This window comes from Triturus cristatus, chromosome 8 (genome assembly GCF_964204655.1).
Source record: "Triturus cristatus chromosome 8, aTriCri1.1, whole genome shotgun sequence".
Classification (NCBI taxonomy): domain Eukaryota; kingdom Metazoa; phylum Chordata; class Amphibia; order Caudata; family Salamandridae; genus Triturus; species Triturus cristatus.
Genome location: NC_140591.1, coordinates 981266995 through 981279296, shown reverse-complemented (window position 1 = coordinate 981279296; position 12302 = coordinate 981266995). Strand labels below are relative to the sequence as shown.

General features: G+C 51.3%; 1 protein-coding gene across 1 annotated transcript in view; it reads right to left on the bottom strand.

Moving 5' to 3' along the window:
• Nucleotides 1-12302, bottom strand: part of LOC146805315 (F-box only protein 36-like) — a 191161-nt gene that overhangs the window by 158281 nt on the left and 20578 nt on the right. The gene's annotated exons all lie outside the window — the stretch shown is intronic.

Genomic DNA, 12302 nt, shown 5'->3' with positions numbered 1-12302 from the left:
TGAGAAAGGAGGGAAAAAATTCTGCAAGAGTAAGATAAATGGCTAAGAAGTGTCTGGTGGTGGATGAAAGAGGCACGAGGTGGAACCAACACTACGCAGCCTTGGTATTCGGCAACTCCGGCATGTGGAACTGACGGCTTATGAGAAACCTTTGGGCACCGGCACTTATTATTTTACAAATTAAGCACTGCGCGTACGTTATCTCTCCATAGATATAGTAACCTGCACGTCTGGAAAGCAGGAACGACTGAGATATTGTTTGAAATAAAACATGTCACATGCAGGTTACTTGTTATTTGCAGATGACTACAGTTGGTGAGTTAACCACTAGGTTAACACACTGGGATTGAGACATGGTGAATAATACTCCGATACCTGAACCCTCTGAGTAATTATTGTTCTGGCTGGTACCTGTAACCTGCATTATATACAGATACCTCCACTGTAGTCGCACCAGAGATTTCCTATTGAATTGGACCTTGTGCCTGCACATCTCCATGCCAACATTTCGCAACAGGAAAAAAGACGGAGATGGTGAAAAAAAAATAGGTGAAATATATTTTCTCCATTGACACATTACAACACAGACCCAATGAGTTTGAGTCGGGTCTGTTGGCATAAATCCATAGCAATGTTTCGCTAGGTATGGATTTTTGACATACAGGTCATACAGGCATCTTTACCGTAGTCCCATTATCCCACTGAGCAATCATACAGGGATGCCATTGCTTTTAACCGGTGTCACGGTGCATTGCGGTTCAAAGGTGTGCTGCACGTGCCACATTATATACACAATCCTCTCTGGCAGTCAAATTAACAAGCGAAGCTGTCTCGCCAAAAGGGAAGACAGAAAATAGGTAACTAACCAGCAGGTAACTACCTTTTAATACAAGACTGAGTACTTTTATTGGCATGGCAAGGAAGGCACGCCTTGTCGGAGTAAATACATTTCGTATTCAAATACCATTGTATATAATAGTTTATAATTTCGGATTATTATTTTGGGTTCTGTTTGCACTGTTGTTTTTGAAGCTCTTTCATCAAGCGGTGGACTAATCTATGAAGCAAGTTCTCTGACATGTCTTGACTCTAGGGTTAAAGAGCCGAGGCAGAAAGGCGGGTCAGTCTGGGTCACTGAACGGCCAGGCTTCCCGCGGAATCAATCTGTCCCTTTTCTATTATTTTTCCCAAGTCTTTCTTTATCTGTGTTTTGCATTATGTTGTTTATTTATATAGCTCTTTCCATACTTATTGCGCTTTCATCATCCTGGAAAGAAATTTGGATTTCTGAAGAGCCTTTTACTGGGAACAAAACCAAATGTATTTTAGTTCTAAATGGTTTCTAGTGTTTGGTAAAGGGCACAAAATGCTGTCACAAGAGCTGTACATTTCATGGATGGCAGAAGGCATCAGAAAGTACTTTTCAAATGATAACCAAAACTGGGGGTGGGCAAAGAATTCCGCTCCACTAGCGGAGTTCGTGAAGTTTTGCCCACTTAGCACGGAGTTCTGCAAAACTCCACAAAGTGACACAAAGCAGAGTTTTTTTCTCTCACACGACTCGCAAACATTAAGATGGCGAGCGCTCATCAGAAAAAATCATGCACTAGACTTCCTCCCGGCGAGATTTCTAAACACGGGCAGTCATGTCGCAGCAGATCACGGCCGCTCATGTTGAGAAATCTGCTGCTTGCGTTGAGGAAGTTGCCACTCGAGTTGACTGTCTACTCGAGTGGCAGAAAGCAGCAGCACCCTTTGGCATGACGAGGAGTGCCGTTTGCGCTGATTTTCCGGGTCAAACTCCTGGTGCTTAAAATTAGTCCGAACAAGGCAACTTAATAGACTCCATCACTGGCGGAACTCTGCAGAGCGCGTCACTTCACGTAGTTTCACAGAGTCGAACTCCGCCCAGGCCAAATCAAAATCAGTGATATGAAAATCTTTTTGGGGCAGATCAAAACTTCTTTTTTATTGTCTTTCTCTAGAAACAGCCTATGATTAGTGCGAAGATACCTTCGGAGGATAGTTTGTACAGTATAAATAAATAAATACTTGAAAAGCTGTCACTTGGGAATCAATACTCAACATTTTGGAAATTATTGTGCTTGCACTGAAAATGGAAAAGACACACAGTTGATGGAGGGAATGCAGAACAAATCAAAACATTCACCCTCAGTCTAAAGATCTGGGTTAAATCCATCATTCTTTTGCTCACCATGGCAGCCCAGTTTAGACCTGGCCATATGCAAATCAGTCCTGACCCTGTGCCTCATGGGAACAGTCCAACCCAAACTGCCAAGCACTGGATCATTCTCAATAAGCTGCAGCAAGTATACGCCTTTCTATAATTTCTCACATGCAAATTGCATGCGCATGTCAATCACATCATCGGGGAGTGACTTCTTCGCTACCCACCCTGATATAAGCCCAGGACCTTGCACAGGCTGATAGGACAGAGCTGAAGCATGTTTGTGCTTTAGGGTCATAGGCCCATTACATCCTTATAACCCTGTATGTATATTTTTTAACCTTCCCTCCAACCCCACTGATAAAGGATAACTTTGGAGTGGGTGAGGAATTTTATCTTTAAAGCTACGCCCCCATACACCCAAACATCATAAGTGCTCCCTGGAATATGTTTGAGCCCACCCTGACCTTTAGGAGTTAGAGTGAACCCGATGATGAAGCATGCCACTATTAGAGTGGGTGAGAGTTGTACAAAGGAAAGGGTCTCCTTCCCTTCCCACTCACAATAGTGGGTGTGCTGCCACCTGGCATACTTTCAATTCCCCATCTCTGCTGTTTCTGAAGGAGCCACTCCGGCTCTGGAGGGGATACTCTTGTGTTATTGAGCCTATTACTGGGAGGACGTATCCCTTAATCCTCACTGTAGAGGACCTCTCAACCCTCCGGGACCCCTAACCTTGTGTTGGAACATGGGCAAAGAACACCTATGTAATTTGTTCATGGGCAAAAGCTGCCTTCATTAGATTCCTACTTGGGTACAAACTCGAAGCAGTATTAGCCCTGTAATTGTAATCAATGCCTGAGAGGCTTATATTTATTCTTCCGAATATGTTTACTCCTTCTACCTTTTCTTTTCTGTGTTCCATTCCGGCTATTGTGAGGTTACCTCTGACATTATTTAATGTGTGAACTGTTCTGTGGGTTGCGTGGTTTGACTCTGCATGACACAACAGTTATCAGTTACTTGGCAGTGTCTGAAATAAATGAAAGATGTCTGATGCAATTAAGCTCTCTAAGCAGCTCTACAACATATAAAGGCCCCCCTTTTAAGTCTTGCCTTGGCAGCGTTTGTGCTGTCCCTCAAGACATGCTGTATCTACTGTATGGGCATTCATTCCTTTATGTGCCTTTCAAAATGCCTTTGTTTTTGTTGGTGAATAATTTGCATTTGTCCCTCCTTTTGCTGTTTTGCTCATGCCCTGGAGAATGGCCCTGTTACATGGTTCACTTCACAATCGGCCATATAAGTTAGTATCGGCGCACTACTTTTTCTGTTGCCTTGCCTTGTTTGGCTTTCCGAACACACTCACAGCCGAGGGATGCAAATCATGTTCTTATCTTGTTTTCCACTTTCTTTGGTTTCACAAGTGCTTTTTGAGCAAGAGGTTATGTTGTTTTTCATCCTATAAAATTTTTTGTTTCATTAGCTCAAATGTCCAAACCTTAAATAATATACTTAATTAATGGAAGTGTAGTTTAAGAAGATTGCCAACAGTAGTATCAACCTAGTTACATTGTGCTTTTGACAGCGTGATTATTTGGATACGATTAAAGAGGTAAACATGCTAATATTGCTCCATTTTATGAAAATGGAAGCAGCTTTAACTTGCACACTTTCAACTTTTGATGTATTCTTTTAGGTTTCAATAATTGGTGAAACAAAACCAATATTAATAGATGCCTCCTTGTGCTCTCCAAACACGGCATGTAATGTGAGGTCCCTTAACAATATATCCTGCAAGTAGACAGTGGAGCACCACCTCAGCACCACCGCTGTACCACCTTAGCATCAGCTCAGCACCTCTTCAGCGCCACTTAACATCACTCAGCACCACTTCAACAACACCGCCACAGCAGAACCTAAGCACCACCACAACACCATCACAGCACCACCTCAGCATCACTCGCCCCAGCACAACAGCACCTTAGCACCAGCGCAGCACCACCTCAGCCCCAGCGCACCATCTCAGAGCCAGCACAGCACCACCTCTGCACCAGTGCACCATCACCTCACTACCAGCGCAGCACACCCCAGCATCAGTGCAGCACCACCACCTCAGCATCAGCACAGCCCCCCTCATTATCAGTGCACCACCACTAGCACATCACCAATTCAGCACCAGGGCTGCATCACCACAGCACCAGCACAGCACCACATCAGCACCAGTGCAGCACCACCTCAGCAGCAACTCATCACCAATGCAGCACCACTTCAGAATCAGCACAGAGCACCACATCAGCACCAGTGCAGCATCAGCTCAGCACTTGTGCAGCACAAATTCAGCATCACTCAGCACCACCTGAGCACCAGCACAGCATCACCTAAGCACCATCAAAGTATCACTCAGCACCACCACAGCATCACTCAGCACCACCTCAGTAATACTTAGCACCACCTGAGCACCACCTCCACATGGGCACACCACCAACTCAGAATCACTCAGCACCACTTCCGCACCATTGCAGCACCACCTGAGCACTACCACAGCACCACATCAGCACAGCACTACCTCAGCATCAGCGCAGCACCACATCAGCGTCCGCACAGCACAACCTCAAGATCAGCACAGCACCACCACAGGTGCAGCTCAGAATCACTCAGCACCACCTCCGCACCATTGCAGCACCACCTGAGCACTACCACAGCACCACATCAGCACAGCACTACCTCAGCATCAGCGCAGCACCACATCAGCATCAGCACAGCACAACCTCAAGATCAGCACAGCACCACCACAGGTGCAGCTCAGCATCAGCACAGCCCCATCTCTGCAACAGTACAGCACCACCTCCTCAGTGCACCACCACAAATGCAGCGCCACCTCAACATCAACACAGCACCATCTCACATCAGCACAGTACCCCCTCCACATCAGTGCACCACCACCAGCACAGGCCCACCTCAGCATCAGCACAGTGCTACCTCAGTAGCAACTCAGCACCAATGCAGCACCACTTCAGCATCAGCGCAGCACCACTTTAGCATCAGCACAGCATCACCTCAGCACAGCACCAACTCAGCATCACTCAGCACCACCTGAGCACCAGCTCAGCACCACCTTGTCACCAGTGCAGCACCACCAACTCAGCATGACTCAGCAACACCAGGGCATTACTCAGCACCATATGAGCATCAGCTCAGCATCAGCACAGCACCACCCGAACAGCAACACACAACCACCTCAAATCAGCACAGCCCCATCTCAGCATCCACACAGCACCACCTCCTCATCAGTGCACCGCCACCTGTGCAGCACCAACTCAGCATCAGCACAGCACCACCTCAGCACCAGTGCAGAACCACCTCAGCACCCATTCAGGACCACCTCAACATAAGCACAGCACTATCTCAGCATCAGCACAACCGTTGCATCTGTGCACCACCACCAGCGCAGCCCCACTTCAGCACCAGTGCGGCCCCACCTCAGCAGCAACTTAGCACCACCACAGAACCACTTCAGCATCATTTAGCACCACCTGAGCACCAGCCCAGCACCACCTGAGCACCACCAAAGCATCACTCAGCATCACCTCAGCATCACTCAGCACCATCTCAGTATCACTCAGCACCACCTAAGCACCACCACTGCACAAGCACACCACCACCTCAGCAGCACCTCAGTATCACTCAGCACCACCTGAGCACCAGTGCAGCACAACCTCAGCACCAGCACAGCATCAGTGCAGCATCACTTCAGCATCAGCATGCCACCACCTCAGCATCAGCACATCACCACCTCAGCATCAGCACATCACCACCTCAACATCAGCACACCACCTCAGCACCACTGCAGCACCACTTCAGTATCAGTACAGCACCATCTTAGCCTCAGCACAGCCCCACCTCCTCATCAATGCACCACCAGTGCAGCATCACTTCAGCTCAGCAGCACCTGAGCACCAGCGCAGAACCACCTCAGCATCAGTGCACCACCACCAGTGCAGCCCCACCTGAGCACCAGTGCAACACCACCTCAGCATCAGTTTAGGCTCACCTTGGCACAGCACCACCTTAGCATAACTCAACACCACCTGAGCACCAGCTCAGCACCACCTGAGTATGACTGAGCACCAACTCAGCATCACCAGTGCACCTCCACAGCATCACATCAGCATCAACAGGGCACCATCGCAGCATCAGCACAGCACCACCTTCCCATCAGTGCACCACCACCAGTGCAGTGCCATCTCAGCATCAGTGCAGTACCACCTCATCACCAGTGCAGCACCATCTCAGCACCACTGCAGCACCTCAACATCAGCATAGTACCATCAACATAGCTCCACCTCCGCATCAGTGCACCTTGATCAGTGCAGGCCCACCTCAGCACCAGCACAGCCCTACCTCAGCAATAACTCAGCACCAATGCAGCACACACTTCAGCATCAGGGAAGCACCATCTCAGCATCACCACAGCATCACCTGAGCACCAGCTCAGCCCCACCTGAGTACCATTGCAGCACCACCACCTCAGCATGACTCATCACCACCACATCCTAACTCAGCACTACTACAGCATCACTCAGCACCACCTCAGCATCACTCAACACCACCTCAATATCAGCACAGCACCACCTAGCAGCACCAACTCAGCATCAGCACAGCACCATCTCAGCATCAGCACAGCACTACCTCCTCATTAGTGCACCAACACCAGTGCAGCACCAACTCAACATCAGCGCAGAACCACTTCAACACCTGTGCAGTGCCACTTCAGCACCAGCACATCACCACCTCAACATCAGCACAACAGCATGTCAACATTAGCACAGCACCACCTCCACACCAGTGCACTACCAACAGCGCAGCCCCAACTCAGCACCAGTGCAGCCTCACCTCAGCAACAACTCAGCACCAATGCAGCACCACTTCAGTTTCAGTGCAGCACCACCTTAGCATCAGCGCAAACTCACCTCAGCACAGCACCATCTCAGCACCACCTGAGTACCAGCACAGCACCACCACCTCAGCATGACTCAGCACAAACACAGCATCACTCAACACCAGCACAGCATCAGTGCAGCACCGCCTCAGCAGAAACTCAGCATCAATGCAGCACCACTTCAGCATCAGTGCAGCACCACCTCAGTACCAGCACAGAACCACCTCAACATCAGCACCGTACCATCTCAGCATCAGCACAGCATCACATCCACATCAGTGCACCACCACCAATGGATCCCCACCTGAGCACAAGCGCAGCCCCACCTCAGCATCAACTCAGCACCAATGCAGCACCACTTCAGCATCACCGCAGCACCACCTCAACATCACTGCAGCACCACCTTAGCACCGCACCAATTTAGCATTACTAAGCACCAACTGAGCACCCACTCTGCACCACCTGAACACTGTCCCAGCACCACCACCTCAGCCTGATTCAGCACCACCACAGTATGACTCAGCACCATCCCAGCATCAGTCAGCGCCATCTCAGCATCAGCACAGCACCACCTCCTCATCAGTGCACCACCACCAGTGCAGCACCAGTTCAGCATCAGTGCAGCACCACCTCAACACCAGTTCAGCCCCACCTCAGCACCAGCATACCACCACCTCAACATCAGCACAGCACCAGCTCAGCATCAACACAGCACAACCTCCACATCAGTGCACCACTAACAGCACAGTCCCACCTCAGCACCAACTCAGTCTCCCCTCATCAGCAACTCAGCACCAATGCAGCACCACTCCAGCATCAGCACAGCACCACTACAGCATCAGCACAGCACCAACTCAGCACCATCTGAGCACCAGCACAGCACAACCTCGGCATGACTCAGCACCACCATAGCATCACTCAGCTCCAGCACAGCATCAATGCAGCACATCTTCAGCACCAATGCAGCACCACATCAGCAGCAACTCAGCACCACTTCAGCATTACTGCACCGCCACCTGAGCACCAATGCAGCAGCATCTCAGCACCAGCACAGCACCAACTTAGCACCACCTGAAGAACAGCACATCACCACCTGAGGACCATCAAAGAATCACTCAGCACCACCATCACTCAGCACAATCTGGGCACCACCTCAGTATCACTCAGCACCACCACAGCTCCAGTGCAGCACCAACACAGCATCAATGCAGCACCACATCTTCATCAGTGCAGCACCACAACAGCATCAGCACAGCACAACGTCAGCATCAGCACAGCAACCTGAGCACCAACTCTCAGCACCAGCTCAGCATCAGCACAGTGCCATCTCAGCATCAACACAGCACCACCTCCTCAGTGCACCACCACCAGTGCACCACCAACTCAGCATCAGCCCAGCACCACCTCACCACCAGTGCAGCACAATCTCAACATCAGCACAGCACCATCTCAGCATCAGCACAGCAGCACCTCTGCATTAGTGCACTACCACCTGCACAATCCCACCTCAGCACCAGTGCAACACCACCTCAGCAGCAAATCAGTACCAATGCATTACCACTTCTTCATCAGCACAGCACCACATCACAATCAGCAGCATCATGTCAGCACAGCTCCAACTCAGCATCTTTCAGCACCACCTGAGCACCAGCACCTCAGTATGACTTAGCCCCACCTCAGCATGACTCAGCACTACCACAGTATCACTCAGCATCACCTGAGCACCACCACAGCACCACCTAAGCACCATCAAAGCATCACTCAGCACCACCTCAGCATCACTCAGCACCACTTCAGTATTACTCAACGCTACCTGCACACCACCTCCACACAAGCACACCACCAACTCAGCACCCCTCAGCACACCACCTCTGCACCAGTGCAGCATCACCTCAGCACTAGTGCAACACAAATTCAGCATCACTCAGCGCCACCTGAGCACCAGCACAGCATCACCTAAGCACCATCAAAGCATCACTCAGCACCACCTCAGCATCACTCAGCACCACCTCAGTATTACTCAACACTACCTGCACACCACCTCCACACAACCCCCCCACAACTCAGCACCACTCAGCACACCACCTCTGCACCAGTGCAGCACCACCTAAGCACTACCACAGCCCCACATCAGCACAGCACTACCTCAGCATCAGCGCAGCACCACATCAACATCAGCACAGCACAACCTCAGCATCAGCACAGCACCACTTGAGCACCACCACAGCAGCAACTCAGCATCAGCACAGCACCATCTCAGCATCAATAGAGCACCACCTCCTTAGTGCACCACCACAAGTGCAGCACCAACTCAGCATCGGCACAGCACCACCTAAGCACCAGCATACCATCTCAGCATCAGCACAGCACCACCCACACATCAGTGCACCCCCACCTGAGCAGCCCCACCTCAGCACCGATGCACGGTGCAACACCATATCAGAAGCAATTTAGTACCATCGCAGCACCACTTCAGCATCAGCGCAGGCCCACCTCAGCATCAGCAGCATCACCTCAGCACAGCACCAACTCAGCATCACTCAGCACTACTTGAGCACCAGCACAGCACCATCACCTCAGCATGACTCAGCACCATATCAGCATGACTCAGCATCATCTCAGTATCACTCAGCATCACCTGAGCACCACCACAGTACCACCTCATCTCAGCACCATCTCAGCATCAGCACAGCACCACCTCATCAGTGCACCACCACCAAAGCAGCAGCATCTCAATATCAGTGCTGGACCACCTCAGCACCAGCACAGCACCACCTCAGCAGCACCAGCGCAGCACCACCTCAACATCAGCACAGCACCATCTAAGCATCAGCACAGCACCATCTCAGCATCAGTACAGCACCACCTCATCAGTGCACCACCAGAAGTGCAGCACCACCTCAGCACCAGCACAGCACCACCTCAACATCAGCACACCATCTCAGCATCAGCACAGCACCACCCTCACATCAGTGCACCATTACCTGAGCAGCCTCACCTCAGCACCGATGCACAGTGCAACATCACCTCAGCAGCAATTCAGTACCATCGCAGCACCACTTCAGCATCAGTGCAGCCCCACCTCAGCATCAGCAGCATCACCTCAGCACAGCACCAACTCAGCATCACTCAGCACTACTTGAGCACCAGCACTGCACCATCACCTCAGCATGACTCAGCACCATATCAGCATGACTCAGCATCACCTCAGTATCACTCAGCATCACCTGAGCACCACCACAGTACCACCTCAGCACAGCACCATCTCAGCATCAGCACAGCACCACCTCATTAGTGCACCACCACCAATGCAGCAGCATCTCAATATCAGTGCTGCACCACCTCAGCACCAGCACAGCACCACCTCAACATCAGCACAGCACCATCTAAGCATCAGCACAGCACCATCTCAGCATCAGTACAGCACCACCTCCTCAGTGCACCACCAGAAGTGCAGCACCACCTCAGCACCAGCACAGCACCACCTCAACATCAGCACACCATCTCAGCATCAGCACAGCACCACCCTCATATCAGTGCACCACCACCTGAGCAGCCTCACCTCAGCACCAATGCACAGTGCAACATCACCTCAGCAGCAATTCAGTACCATCGCAGCACCACTTCAGCATCAGCGCAGCCCCATCTCAGCATCAGCAGCATCACCTCAGCACAGCACCAACTCAGCATCACTCAGCACTACTTGAGCACCAGCACAGCACCATCACCTCAGCATGACTCAGAACCACCTCAGCATCACTCAGCACCACCTCAGTATCACTCAGCACTACCTAAACACCACCACTGCACAAGCACACCACCACCTCAGCAGCACCTCAGTATCACTCAGCGCCACCTGAGCACCAGTGCAGCACAACCTCAGCACCAGCACATCATCAGTGCAGCATCACTTCAGCATCAGCGCGCCACCACCTCAGCATCAGCACATCACCACCTCAGCATCAGCACATCACCACCACAACATCAGCACACCACCTCAGCACCACTGCAGCACCACTTCAGTATCAGTACAGCACCATCTTAGCCTCAGCACAGCCCCACCGCCTCACCAGTGCATCATCACTTCAGCTCAGCAGCACCTGAGCACCAGCACAGAACCACCTAGGCATCAGTGCACCACCACCATTGCAGCCCCACCTGAGCACCAGTGCAACACCACCTCAGCATCAGTTTAGGCTCACCTTGGCACAGCACCACCTTAGCCTCACTCAACACCACCTGAGCACCAGCTCAGCACCACCTGAGTATGACTGAGCACCAACTCAGCATCACCAGTGCACCTCCACAGCATCACATCAGCATCAACAGGGCACCATCGCAGCGTCAGCACAGCACCACCTTCCCATCAGTGCACCACCACCAGTGCAGCACCATCTCAGCACCAGTGCAGCACCTCAACATCGTCACAGTACCATCAAAATAGCTCCACCTCCGCATCAGTGCACCTCCATCAGTGCAGGCCCACCTCAGCACCAGCGCAGCCCTACCTCAGCAATAACTCAGCACCAATGCAGCACACACTTCAGCATCAGGGCAGCACCATCTCAGCATCACCACAGCATCACCTGAGCACCAGCTCAGCCCCACCTGAGTACCATTGCAGTACCACCACCTCAGCATGACTCATCACCACCACATCCTAACTCAGCACTACTACAGCATCACTCAGCACCACCTCAGCATCACTCAACACCACCTCAATATCAGCACAGCACCACCTAGCAGCACCAACTCAGCATCAGCACAGCACCATCTCAGCATCAGCACAGCACTACCTCCTCATTAGTGCACCAACACCAGTGCAGCACCAACTCAACATCAGCGCAGAACCACTTCAACACCTGAGCAGTGCCACCTCAGCACCAGCACATCACCACCTCAACATCAGCACAACAGCATCTCAACATCAACACAGCACCACCTCCACACCAGTGCACTACCAACAGCGGAGCCCCAACTCAGCACCAGTGCAGCCTCACCTCAGCAACAACTCAGCACCAATGCAGCACCACTTCAGTTTGAGTGCAGCACCACCTTAGCATCAGCGCAAACTCACCTCAGCACAGCACCATCTCAGCACCACCTGAGTACCAGCACAGCACCACCACCTCAGCATGACTCAGCACAAACACAGCATCACTCAACACTAGC